The 13824-nt window shown below is 48.8% G+C and overlaps 1 protein-coding gene across 10 annotated transcripts in view; it reads right to left on the reverse strand.

The window, feature by feature from the left end:
- The window catches only part of TNS3 (tensin 3), a 353662-nt gene that overhangs the window by 207303 nt on the left and 132535 nt on the right, over window positions 1–13824 (reverse strand). The window contains exon 1 of one of the 10 annotated variants that reach the window (XM_033194201.1): window positions 538–641. The exons of the other annotated variants lie outside the window; for them this stretch is intronic. The gene's annotated coding sequence lies outside the window, so the exon portion shown is untranslated. Of the gene's footprint in view, window positions 1–537; window positions 642–13824 lie in introns of those variants that run through there. 10 annotated transcript variants of the gene reach the window in all.

Raw genomic sequence — 13824 nt, forward strand, 5'->3', positions numbered from 1 at the left:
ATGTGCAATGGAAGGAGAATCTTAGAGAATCTCAGAGATCTGACTAATTGTCCTTGTGGTTTGGGGTGGGTGGTGACGTGACCTTGGCTCTTGCCAGGACAACTATTTATAGCCTCTTGCTTATCTTACGCAGTCCGGTCCTTAGGGAGTATGTGACACATGGTCGTTCCTGTGTCTGGGACACATGATTACTCCACCAGGGCTCTGACTCAGACGGATGTCTGGGGCAGGGGTCCTCTCTCAGGGCCCCTGGCCTCACCATGAACTGGCTGTCCCCTACACACTCATAGCAGCTGGCCAGGAGGAATACACCTTTTCCATTTGTGTGTCCTCAACTACATGTGTGTACATTAAAGTTTGATCAATGCATAAGAGAATAAGTAAACAAATACACGTAAAGCAAAACAAAACAAAAACAGCTTTGGAAACAGAGGGAGTCACAGACAAAACCTTACAGGATGGTGGAAACAGCCAGACAAGGAGACCCCGTGGTTAACAGAGTGGTGTGACTTATCTCCCCCCAAGCATGGTACCTACTCAGCACACACATGCATCTTGTTGCCTCACTCCACATATGACATGCAGGCCAGAAAAGTGCAAAGAATCAGGGCCCCTGCCTTTCAAACTCACTGTCAGCATTCCTGCAATGGCATATCAAGGGTGACAAAAAGAAATGAGCTATAAAGGCAGGAAAACACAAAGAGGAAACTTAAATGCATATTACTAAGTGAAAGAAGCCACTGTGAAAAGGCCACATACTGTATGATTTCAACTCTGTGACATTCTGGAAAAGGCAAAACTTTGGGACAGTGAAAAGGTCAGTGAAAGGGATTAGGAGGAAGAGAGGAACAGGCAGAGCACAGAGACTCTTTAGGGCCATGAAGCTATTCTGCTTGATACTGTAATGATGGATGCACGTCATTCTATATTTGTCTAAACCCACAGAATGTACAACACCAGGAGAGAATCCTAATGTAAACCAAGGGCTCTGGTTACTAAGACTGTATCAATATTGGCTGATCAAGTGTAACAAATGTACCACAGGAATGGAAGATGTTTACATATGAAGAGGAAGAAGAGTATGTCCAATGATTTTTTTTTTTTTTGAGACGGAGTCTTGCTCTGTTGCCCAGGCCGGAGTGCAATGGTGCCATCTCGGCTCACTGCAAGCTCCGCCTCCCAAGTTCTCGCCATTCTCCTGCCTCGGCTTCTGAGTAGCTGGGACTACAGGCGCCCATCACCACGCCCGGCTAATTTTTTGTATTTTTAGTAGAGACGGGGTTTCACTGTGTTAGCCAGGATGGTCTCAATCTCCTGACCTCGTGATCCACCCGCCTTGGCCTCCCAAAGTGCTGGGATGACAGGCGTGAGCCCCCACGCCCGGCCTGAGTGTGTCCAATTTTTGTATAAATCTAAAACTCCCTTAAAAATAGAGTCTATAATACATTTTTAAAATTCATTGTATGGAAGCATGCGTTTGTTGAGACAATGAAAAGAAAGGCCCTGTGTAATGTCAGAAACTTGAGTTTTAAAGATAGCAGTAACTTAAGGATTTGGTCCAAAAGCCAGGTCTGTGTGTTCCCACATCCCTCTATGGCCAGATGGGGTGCAATAACTGCCTGGCCTGGCCCCAGGATGTCCTACAGAAAAGGAGAGGTGAGCTGTGTAAGCCGGGACTGCCCGAGTCCCATCTCGCCCCAGATCATCCACGGCTTATGTGGCTAAGGGGCTCTGGAATTGGCACGCCCGAACTCCATCCATCACTTGTCCCGCACATTTTCACTGACCGTCTTCTCCTGCCAGGACTTCACTTGGAAATGAAGCAGACTGGTTCCCAACTCCACAGAGCTTATGGCTCACGTAATAGAAACTGCGTAAAATGAATCGTTTTTAAGAAAGTGAGCTGGGGAACAGTGGGGGGTGAGCAGCTCCCAGGTTCTGCAGAGCAAATGGAAGGCAGCCTTGCCCTGAGCCTCCACATTCACATCCTACCAAACAGTCCTCTCTTCCAAGAGAACCGGTCACAGGCCCCTATTGTCTGTTTGCACATGGGCTGTTACAAGATACAGACAAAAGTGTCTCAGGAAAGACCTTTTGTGAGAGTGGATTTGCAAATAAAAATGCTCATGGAGCACCAACAGAGAGAAGGGGACATTCTAGAGGCAAAGAATTGCCTGTTAATAAAGAGAAAACTCATTGTCTCTCTAAGTGCAAACATCTAATTTAGTAAAAACCATGACCAAGTGAACACAGAGGGCACTTGTTCCTTCAGTGTGGCTAAAACCATATTCCAGGACAGGAAGTCCCTGAAAAGAGATTGTATTTCCATCACACTTTTCCTGTCTTATACTAAGGCAGGTAAGCTGACCACAGACAGAACCATGGGACGAGGCGGCTAGGCTGGGGATGCTCACGCCGGCCTGCTCAGCACCAAGGAACCTATGGGGACTGTGCAGCGGTGCAATCAGCTGCTTTTGCTGGACAGTCAGGTGTCACTTGCTGTTCTTTAGCCTTAGCAGAGGCAGAAGCACAGTGCTTCCGTGGGCAGAGCTGCATCCCCGCCGGAGCGCACACAGCTCTCCACTGAGCCTGCCCCGCTGATCTACAGGCTGCCCGCCTCCCATGCATCAGGAGGGTAACTCCTGTGGATGGAGCCAGGTAAGGGAGTGAGGCACACCTGCTTGCTCTCCTCACCTCAAACTCCAGCTCTGATCACACATTCCCCAGCACTGTGGGGTTCTTTCCCTCTTTTCACTGAACAGAGGGAAGCACTGTGGGTTGGGGCCAACTCCAGGTGGGTTTGGCCTTCCTCGGTACAAAGAAGCTGACATTGCTTTAGCACTTATGTTCTTAACATGCCAGTTTGACTTATTCAGAGACAGAGTAGCCACCCAACACTGCAGGGCTGGGAGGGTCCCGGCACACTGCATCCCCTGAGACTGTCCTGCAGATGCCAACCAGGAGCCTCTGAGCTGCGCCTGGCCCCATCAGTGCACCGCCAGCATGGCTGGAATGTGTGTGGTGGCATGGCCAAGGGTCTAGGTGGGCACCCACTGGCCTTGCGCTTTGCCTGCTCTGTAACATGATGCTGAGTGAGCTGCAGGGGCGTGAGAGGCTGAGACAAGAACCAGGCAATCAAAGCGCACTCCCGGGGAGGCCCATGGCTCATCCAATGTGTGGACTCAAATCAGCTAAACATGGAACAGTGCCCCATCTGCAGCTCTTTCTCTGTAGCCCTCACAATAAGGTCAGCAAGCCCCCACTCTGTGTATGAGAAGCTGCGTCTCAGAGATGGCCAGCGCCAGCCACGGGAACTCTCACAGAGATGACGCCAGCTGGTGCCCCAGCTCCAGGCTCCTCTCCTGATAGAAGCTGCACCCTCTCATAATGAGCAACTCCCTCAGGGGTTAGGGTGACAAGAGGTGACAACAGTGAGACAAAGAAGGGGGCAGAGCAGCTCCCATTAGCAGCTACAGAAGGCTGGAGAGAAGGCAGTGGGTCATGGGCTGTGGGACAAAAGCCATGGGCTGTGGCATCCCCAGGATCCGTCCCTCCCATGGTGGTGGCGAGGGCCCCTCTATGAAGCCTGTTTGAGAGCCTCTTTATGGCCTTCTTTCGGCTATCCTGGGACCTAATCAACTGTTCCCAAGGAAACCACAAACAAACACTGCTGTGCCCGCCCCACACCTGGCTACATGGGTGCCTGGGTACACTGGCATCAATAACCTTGTCTCCAAGCCCGCAGGTCCACAGGACAGAGGGGCAGAGGGGCAAGGGCTTGCCACCACGTCATGACTGTGTCCTTGGGAATGTGAGTGTGTGGGTGAGCGCATGTGTGAGTGTGGGTGAGGGTGAGTGTGGGTGAGTGTGAGTGACTATATCCTGGGTGACTGTATCCATGTGGTGGTGCCTTGTGTTTGACTAGGCATATTTTACCGTGGATATCTGAAAATGTATCATTTTGTGTGTGTGTAAGTTTGAGAGTGGTGTGAGTTTGCGTGTGAGTGGATGAGTCAGTGTTGCGTGCATGGGAGTGTAAAAGTGTGGTGGGTGTAAGCGTGTGTGCCTGTGAGAATGTATGAATGTGCATGCTTGAAACTGAGTTTTGTAAGTGTCTCTATGTGTTTCTATGTGTACCTATGCCTCATGTGAGTGTATCGATATGAGAGTGTGTCTGTTTCTCTGTGTGTGGGTGTATATCTGTATGTATCTCTGTGTGTTTGTGTGTGTGCATACACAGCAAAGCTCAGTCCTGCAGTTCCATCCCCCAAGTGAATGAAAGCACTTCAGCCAACAAGCACATTCTGCCTTAGAAAGTGCTTTCACCCAGGGTGCACCGGTCCCACCACCATCACCCTCAGTGCTGACAGACACAGGGCCTCAGGTGCAAACCTTCCTCAGTGAGGAGTGACATCAACTCTTCAAACCTGAACCAATCCCTCTCTGCTTACTTCTGGGAGATCCAAGTCCTGGGAGAAATGAAGGACAACTCAGTTCTCCTCGTGCTTGATAGACATTGCTTTCCTTTTGATGAACACAATAAAACTCCGAACTCAGCTTTTATTGTTGTTTCTTATTAAATTTCATTTTGTAAACAGTCATATAGAAAGTGACATTTTTCCATCGGTCTCTCTAAAACCATGTGGGTATAACAGATGCACTACATATTCTGTATAAACATACATATTCTGTATAAACATACATATTCTGTATAAAGAGAATAAAGGTAAAATTTAATTCTATCTTTTCCAAATCATCAAAAATTCCAGTCATGGTGGATCACGTGAATCAGCTTCCCAGAACCTCACAGAAACATGAAGTAAGGACTGAAGAGACGCCGGGCGCAGTGGCTCAAGTCTGTAATCCCAGCACTTTGAGAGGCCAAGGTGGGCAGATCACCTGAGGTCAGGAGCTCCAGACCAGCCTGGCCAACATGGCGAAACCCCATCTCGACTAAAAATACAAAACTTAGCAGGGCATGGTGGCGCGTGCCTGTAATCCCAGCTACTCAGGAGGCTGAGGCAGGAGAATTGCTTGAACCGGGAGGTTGCAGTGAGCTGGGATGGTGCCACTGCAGTCCAGCCTGAGCGACAGAGCAAGACTCCGTCTCGAAAAAAAAAAAAAAAAAGGAACTGCAGCGAGCACCCTGAAGTGTCAAGCATGCTTTTCCACACGCAGCCACTACAGGGAAAGCCTGGAGGCTTGAGATCCTCTAATTGTTTCTTGTTTCTTGTTTCTTGTTCTCCAGGTCATCCTGTCCAGAGGTGAAGTCTATACTCTGGTATCAAGCAGGCTTGGGCAAACCTTGTTCATGTCAGGATTCTGGAGGGGAGGATCAGCTCAACAGTACCAACCCACAGTCATGCAATGCGTTCCACAAATGCACACCACCACACACCACCAGCATTCAGGTGCAAAACAAGCGCAAACTGAGTAGAGACAAACGGGCCAGCCACTGACCTTCCCAAACCTTGCAGACAAGGGAGAAAGCAACTCACTGAGTTAAGTACAGAGACATCACCTAATGCACAAGTTCTATCACACATAAAATTACTTTAATCATAATAATTTTAACTCTAAGATAAGTTGTAAAGACTCAGAAATGAAGTTTCCTTTTGTTTATCTTAACAAAAACAACTATTTTTAAAGACACTTCATGATGATGCCAAGATGGCAGTACTTTCTTTCCTAAGTCATAAAAACAGTCAGAGGTAACCTACCTCTGAGGCCTTGAACTAGCCAGGGAAAAACAAATACGGACGCCAAATATTTGCTGACCACCAGAACCTTATGATATAATTGGGGATTGGGACTCTTCTCTAATCTCTACACCGAGTAGCAGCCTGGTTGCAAGGAGGGTGGAGCTTTTACGAAGGGGCACTTCTGTTATACCACAGCTTTGACTCCTTACATTGTTTTTTTTTTTTTTTTTTTTTTGAGACGGAGTCTTGCTCTGCCGCCCAGGCTGGAGTGCAGTGGCCGGCTCTCAGCTCACTGCAAGCTCCGCCTCCCGGGTTCACGCCATTCTCCTGCCTCAGCCTCCCGAGTAGCTAGGACTACAGGCGCCTGCCTCGTCGCCCGGCTAGTTTTTTGTATTTTTTTAGTAGAGACGGGGTTTCACCGTATTAGCCAGGATGGTCTCGATCTCCTGACCTCGTGATCCGCCCGTCTCGGCCTCCCAAAGTGCTGGGATTACAGGCTTGAGCCACCGCGCCCGGCCGACTCCTTACATTGTATGTTACTGATCAATAAAATAGCAAGATCTTTAATTCACCCATTAGTTAAGATTGAAAAAGGATGCATTTGTTCATGTGTTTGTATTACTATTATTATCGTCTATTATAAGGGCAGGGTGAGGAGAATAATCACAAAAGGAAAGTCCGCTCATTCCCAGTGCTGACACTGACCCAAGTGTTTTATCTGCTTAGATAACCAACAGTCTTAGCTTGGGTGAGGGGCGGCTGCCGTAACAACATACCACAGAACGCACAGCTGACACCACAGCCATTTATCCCCCCACGGCCCTGGGGGCTAGGAGGCTGAAAAGAAGATATGGGCAGGGTGGTTCCTCCTGAGGCCTCTCTCCCAGGCCTGCAGATGGCCACCTTCTCCTGTGTCCTCACATGGCCATTCCTTGTGTGTGTCTGTGTCCCGGTCTTTCTACGGACACCAGTCATACTGGATTAGGCCCACCCTAATGACCCTATTTTAACCTAATTACCTCTTTAAAGACTTTATCTCCAAATCCTGCCACATTCTGAGGTTCTGGGGATTTGGGCTTCAACATTTGAATTTGGGGGAATAAAATGCAACCCCCCAGCACTAACAAAGGTCTGATGGGACTGGTGGAGACGTCAGGTCGACACAGAATGTTCTGGGCACACCAACAGGAGCTGGGTCCCCCAGGTGAGGCCGGGGGCTCCTGACAAGCCGAAGGTGGCCTTACTCATCATTCAAGGATGCTCTTCCAATGGTGCCTGGGGACAGGGGGCTCCGTGGAGGGTTGAAGAGAGGCCCAGGGTCAGACTTTCAACACAAGCCTGCAAACAACAGCAGATCTATACAAAGAACGGCAGCACAAAATGAGGACATTCGAGACTTTATTAACTTTCTTTCCTTCCTTCAAGAGCTTGCCCTAACTTTGCCTCTGTGTCTCCTTTGTCAGGCTTGACCCTAGAATCCCTAATTAGGTTCACATTCCTCAGGAAGCTCTGTTATCCCACTAAGCGTTAAAGCCCAATTTGGCCTGCTCTAATCCCCATGAGAAAACACCCGCCCAGCAGACGCAATTAAACCTTCTCAGCCTGCGGGCTAAGAACCGACAGGAGCGGAAGAGAAAGAGAAGGAAAATTCCTAGAATCAGGTCATTATATTTTTCCTTACAGTTAACAAGCAGCTAGTGAAGATCATGTCTGTGGCATAGTAAAAAGAAAAAAGAAAGGCCCCCAGTCTTCCCTAGTCCTTGGCCTCGGCTTGGTCTCGGCTCTCCTCACCTCTGGGGGTCTCAGTTTCCCTTTTCAATCCGGCTCTATGGAATCTAATAATTTTTAGAGAAAAGAGTTGTGCCCCTATCCCAGATGGGCTTAGCTGAACCTTTTGGAAACTTGTTTTTCATTCCTTTATTTAGGCTGTGTAGCTGTTTAACATTGACTACCTTTACCCAGTTGAGGCCCATGGCCCACAAGGCAGGGCCAGGCCTTCCCTGGCCTCAGGCAAACAAGTTACCACTGGTAGGGAATATAATCGATTTAAAGCAAAAGCATAGTATCCTGCATCCATTATGTCACCATTATTTTGTCTCAGATCAGAAATCAAATGTGAACCTATTGTTGGAACAATGTCCAGCGGATTCTCAAAGTGGCTGAAAAGTACACTTTCAGGATCACTTGCATGCTGTATACACAAGTCCCAGCAAAGGGCACAGGACAGGATCGCTCCGGGGCCTGAACACTTTCCTGCAGTGAGTCTGTCTTACAAGACCAGGGCTGAGCAGAGAGGCCAAGCATCTCATGGTGCAGCAGAGGCTCACAGAGGCAGAATCAGGGTCTACAGACCCCCGAAGGCCAACACTTACCACAGTCCTAGGCCTTATCTTTTTAAAAAGAGAAAGAGGACATCTGGTGACTGAAAAAAATGCTAGTGGCTTGCAAAAGAACGGGAAGAAAAACTCATAAATCATAAATCCAACTTAATTGCAGAAAGATTAAAAGGTAGTATTGAGTTGTTGAACAGTCTCTTTATTGGAGCATTATAATGCCAAGGGCCAAGATTTCACTGCCTCAACATGACTGGATCCATTTCCACAAGGAAAATCCAGGTCCCAACTCACGCACTCCTCACCAGCTACATCTGATCAGTCTACAATTCTCACCGGCCACCTATAATTAATAATAAAGTAATAAAGTACTGACACTGACATTTGTGAGTAATTTACATTCTAATTAATTAGAAGAGATTAATGATTACCTCTACAATAATATCTCTACATTCTATAGTCTGCATTAGTTTAGTAGATTGTGTTTTCAAAGACGGTGGCATCACACAAGGTCTTCTGTAAAGGAATTCTGCCATTCCCCCATCAAGAGGTAGAGTCTGTCCCTGCTCCTCTTGAATCTGGGCTCGTTCTGGGTTTGCCCTGTGGCCTGCTGTGAGCAGTGGAATATGGCATAACTCCGAAGCCCGGCCTTAGACAGCTGCAGTGGCCACCTTCACCTGGAGCATCCCATTCTTGGGCCCAGGCCCCATAATGAAGGGAAATCTGAATGGCCGCGCAGAGACACCTACAAGGGGGCACCAAGGTGCCCAGCGCCAACCGTTGGAAACAGGCATGAGGGCGTTTGTGACTTTCTGGCCACCCTGTTCCCCTGACAGCACCACATGAAACAAGCACTGCCCAGTCAACTCACGAATCCATCACAACTTGTTGGTTTCAGCCACTGAGAGTACAGGGGATTTGTTAGGCAACAACAGGGAACAGAAATAGTGTGCCCAGCAATGCACACAGCCCCAGCATGCCCAGACGAGTGTGCCGGGCACCAGAATGCCATCCTTCAGTGCTGTGTGTCGGGAAGTGGAGGGAAGGGGCTCAAAATCAGCACTTGAAAAAGCAAACGGCAGCAACGAGGCCATGAGCTGTCACAGACGAGGAGATTTCAGCCGCCGATGGTGAGGGCAAGAGGCTGGCAGAGAGCAACCGTGGCTTCAGCACGAGGCTGGCAGACATGACCCAGGACACCAGCCAGTGGGTGGAGAGGCAGAGAGGCAGCCTCTCGTCCATCTATGCTGCGATTCACCAAAAAACGCATCAGGCTGAACGTGCACGGTATGTGGTGGTGTTGAATGTAAACTTCGGTTTTAAACAAACATATATTTTAAACCATATATATACTGTTTCAACCCCCAGAGTGACTGGACAGAACCGAAAAAGCTTTGTCTTTGCCTCCAGAGACTGAAATTAGGACACGCCCTCTGCTTCTCCCAGCTGGCTCTGATGAATCTACGGAGACTGTCCTCTGTGAACTCAATTTTCCTCCTCATCTGTGAAATAGGGATAATACTAGATCACAGGGTGGATGTGAACCTCAAGATCACAGGAAAGTCTTGACAGAGAGACTATATCAAATATACACTATTAGATTGGAATGGGGTGAGAGGGGACCACACGCCCTTTCAAAGACAGCAGCATAGCGACCAAAGGCCATCTCGGCCAGCCATACAGACTTTGCCTCTCTCCTGACACACAAACTCCATGTTGTTCAGACTAGGCATTTCCGGAGACAACTTTCTGATGATGAGGCTGTAGCAATGAGACTGATTCATGATAATACTTAACCAGGGCAAAACAGACATGTCCCTCACCCCGCCCTGTTCACCTGGAGGAAGGCAGGGAAGACCCAGTGCCTGGGACCACAGGGCTGAGTGGGATGGTGAGAACTGAGAGTCGCATCCTACAGAGATGGCCCGGGATTATGTTGATGTGTGCATGGCCCCATCAGTCACAGCCAGTTCCTGAGAGCGATCCTACAGGCTCCTGGAAGGACGGGTCCGAATGCCATGCTTGACACCATGAACATCCGAAACCACTCAACTGGAGGTCTAAGCAAATGAAGGAACGCTTTTTGATTTTGCTTTGATTTATTCATGTTTAACATACAAGTTAAAATACCTGACTCTGAAGAAGCTGTATGGGCCTACTGAATGGGGACCTTAATTATTGGCACCAGAAATGGCCCCCTTTCCAACTGTGTGCCAGCGATCCCGAATCCCACTCACGAATGACAGGGAGTCATCATCTCATATCCACCCTACACGCGGGCTTTTTGTCATGGCTCTGGCCACCCCACAGTGAAGGTAGCCCCTCACCACAGCACTCTGTTTGGCCAGTGGCAGGAAGGCTGGGTTTGAGCCCCATGTGTCTGATGCGCAGGCCATCAAGGAAGACACAGCTGCCTGCGGGCAGGCTACCCTGAGTGCTGTACTGTAGATTCCAGGGTCTGGCACTGTCGACTCCTCGCACCTGATCTCTTATTATCCTCTGTCCTCATCTGCAGCCAACATGGTCCAGGCTCAACTCCCTTGCCTAACCCCACCTCCCATCCATAAGCCTCAGCCCAGGCTGCTCCCTCTGCCTGGAAAGCTACCTGCCCACCTCCTACTGGGCAGGTGCTTGTGCTTCAAGGCCCAGTGGCAAGGCCCCTTCTTCAGGAGACATACAAACAAGATGTGCTTTTATTTCTGCTTCAAGAGAAGAGCACAGAAATGTTATGACCGTCTGCTCCTGTGATTTTGTAATATTCTCTTCTTATTTCAAAGGAAAAGGTCCAAGGAGGCAGTAACACTAAAACAAAGCACAGTTTTCAGAGGCTTTTAAAATGAGGGGTGGGTGCCACATCCACCAGGGAGCAGGCAAGCAGATTGTATTTTCAACAAAGCCAGCCTCTTGCTGAGAAAGGCGGGGTTCTGGTCACAGGGCTCCTGAGCAGGAGGGGGCCCCACTGCCTGTGAGAGCCGAGGTCCTTTCATCAGGACGGCACTGAGCTCACAGGGAGCAGAGCCTCAGGCGATGACATCAGTTAATGCCACCCCCAACTCCTGCTTCTTGGGGGTCTGCGGCCATCTGAGGTTTCCATATGAAATCAACAGCAGGCTCCTCACATCAAGCCCTGGCTTCCACTGACCTAATGACAAGGCAGAGGAAGTGGTCACCCCTAGAGAGGGGATCACACGATCTCAAATAAAACCGCCCTCCAGAGTCAAGCGCAGGGCTCTGACAGTCAATGTTCAGTGGTCATCCATAAAGAAAAGGAATAGCACAAATGAGCTGGTCACTTCTCCAAACTTTGAGTCAGTTGTCTCAACCTCTTATTCATTCATTCATTGCAGAATGGCATATCAAATATCACACTTCGGGGCACTCGGAGATGAGAAAGAATTAGTAGTTGTCTTCGAAATTCAGTTTACAATGGAAGAAAAGGTACAAACATACAACAGTTATTCAGGGAAGAAAAGGGCAAATTCCACAAAGGGGGGCACCAAAGAAATTTTCCCTGAAGTACATTTTGACAAGAGTGTTTAAGAATAACATGATGAATAGTTTGGGTTTTACCAACTGTCCTTTGATCTAAAGGAAGCTGACAAGAAAGCAAAATGTGAGAAACCCTAAGAGTTTACAACTTATCAAATCTTTTAAAATTAAGCATTGGGCTGCAAACGGCCACTGGCTAACTCTAATGTCCACATAAACATATTCCACGAAACCCAAACTAGTTCCTGCTGGTCTGAAGCTAAACTGCTACCCCTGTTCACAAAATCTTGATAATGGCATTCCATTTAACTCTAACGTCCACATAAACATATTCCATGAGACCTAAACTGGTTCCTGCTGGTCTGAAGCTAAACTTCCACCCCTGTTCACAAAATCCTGCCAATGGCATTTTTCTCTGCCCAGTGTCTCCAATTCAAAACCTAAGAATTACTCATGAGCTGTGCCTCTGACCCACTGGGTGGTTAGCCAATCCTTACAGGTCTACCTTTAAAATGCCCACAAGTCTACTTCCTACTGACCCCATCCGTTGTTCAAGGTTGGGCCACCCTAGCTCTTGCTGGGCAGAGCTAAGTTTTCTAACCAACCTCCTAAGGTTCAATCGACTCCCCTCCAACTGCTTTTTATAAGTAAAGAACCTTCTGAAAAAACAAAAGGTTTCAGATGAAGATTCTGAAAGCAGAATTTCTCACATCACAGTATTGCAACCATTCAGCCATTCTATCCACTCCTTGTGAGTTTATTATTCTAAAGACCTTCTGAACAGGGGGCAGTTTCCAGTGACAAGGGAGGGTTAGCAGCCCAGATCCTTGCACACAGCTTTATTAAGAACAGAAGTGAAGTCTGCGGGCTTCGGAAAGTTCCAGGGTAATTTGGAGTTGAGGGTGCACAGACACACACAGTGCGCAGAAAGGCAGGAGTTGAAATGCCTAGAAACGCACAAAAATGAACTCCCCCAGCTGCTCCCAAGAGGTGGAGAGAGGGCGCCCCGCGAGCTATTTCTGTGCTTGACGGAAAATGGGAGTAGGCACTTCCTGAATCCCTGCCTAAAATTAACTGCTTTACAAAAGGGGGGAAGGGGAAACCCATGGTGAAACAAGTTTTATTTTATAATTCAAAATCTAGAGGTGGGGATTTCAATGCTTCGTTATGGGTTTTGGCTCCGCTGATAAAAATGTGTCTGAAAAATAACAAAAAATGAGGGCTTTACTAGGAAATCTACCCTTCAGAAGTAACCCCACAAAAATAAAGCCAGTGGTTTGATTAAAAACGTTCTTCTCCTCATGGAACATGAAGCCACGTCTCAATGAGAGGCGTGAAGGCACACGCACAGCAACACTGGCGCGGTGACCAGAGGGCACAGGCTTCAGTGCCGCACGTCAACTAAGTGCCTGTCGTGTGGTCTAGAAGGCTGAGACTCACGAACACACACGCTGACAACATGAGGGGGCAGCGTCTGGGGGAAGGGCTGCACAAGGCAGACTGGGGTGTCTGGAAGTATGGTGGGCACAGGGCCATGGCCCCCATCCTGAGGACAAGGCCTGCAGAGGTCTCTCCTAGCCTGACAGCGATGGTTACGTTCCAGCAGGGGCAGGCTCCCAGCACCTCTCCCAGCCTGAACTCAGGCTCTGGAAGACCTGAGTCTGAACGGGTCATAGAGAGGTTGCCTCAGGAACAAGATCCCACTGGGAACCTACACTCAGAGCCAGAATGCAGTCTCCCAGCCAGAGCCGGGGCCCAGGACTGCCAGAAAGTCCCGGAGATAAGCTTCTGCAGAGATGACATTGCTAGATGCCAGGGCAGGTGGCATCCATGTGGAAGAATGACATAGTAGAAATTTTAAAAAGATGCACTGCATATGGTGTCTAAACATTCAAAGAGAACAGGCAGTTCCACAGCTCCCCGACTGCAGCACACCTTCCTCCTCCATCTCAGCAGAGGGAAGGGTAAGGAGAGACCACTCGGAAAAGCAGTGGAGGAAACCACACACATTATAACAAGTGGATTTCTAACCTGGGCAAAGCCAGAGTCAGGGTCAGAGAGGAAGAGCTGTGATCCAGAAGGAGCACACGGTGCCACAGGGCCGGGGAGAGGCCCCGATGCCGCCTAGCCCAGAAGCCCAGAGGTGAAGAGGCCCTGGATTGAGGAACGGGGAGGACACCAGTGAGCCTGGAGGAGGGGTGATGGGATAACGAGGGCAAGCATAGATTATAGACTCTGAGCAGTTCAAAAACTGAATGGTTGTCTGAAAAAATAGGTAGTAAGAAAAGCATGTCAGAAAA

Source organism: Trachypithecus francoisi, unplaced genomic scaffold (assembly GCF_009764315.1).
Source record: "Trachypithecus francoisi isolate TF-2019V2 unplaced genomic scaffold, Tfra_2.0 Lachesis_group4, whole genome shotgun sequence".
NCBI lineage: Eukaryota > Metazoa > Chordata > Mammalia > Primates > Cercopithecidae > Trachypithecus > Trachypithecus francoisi.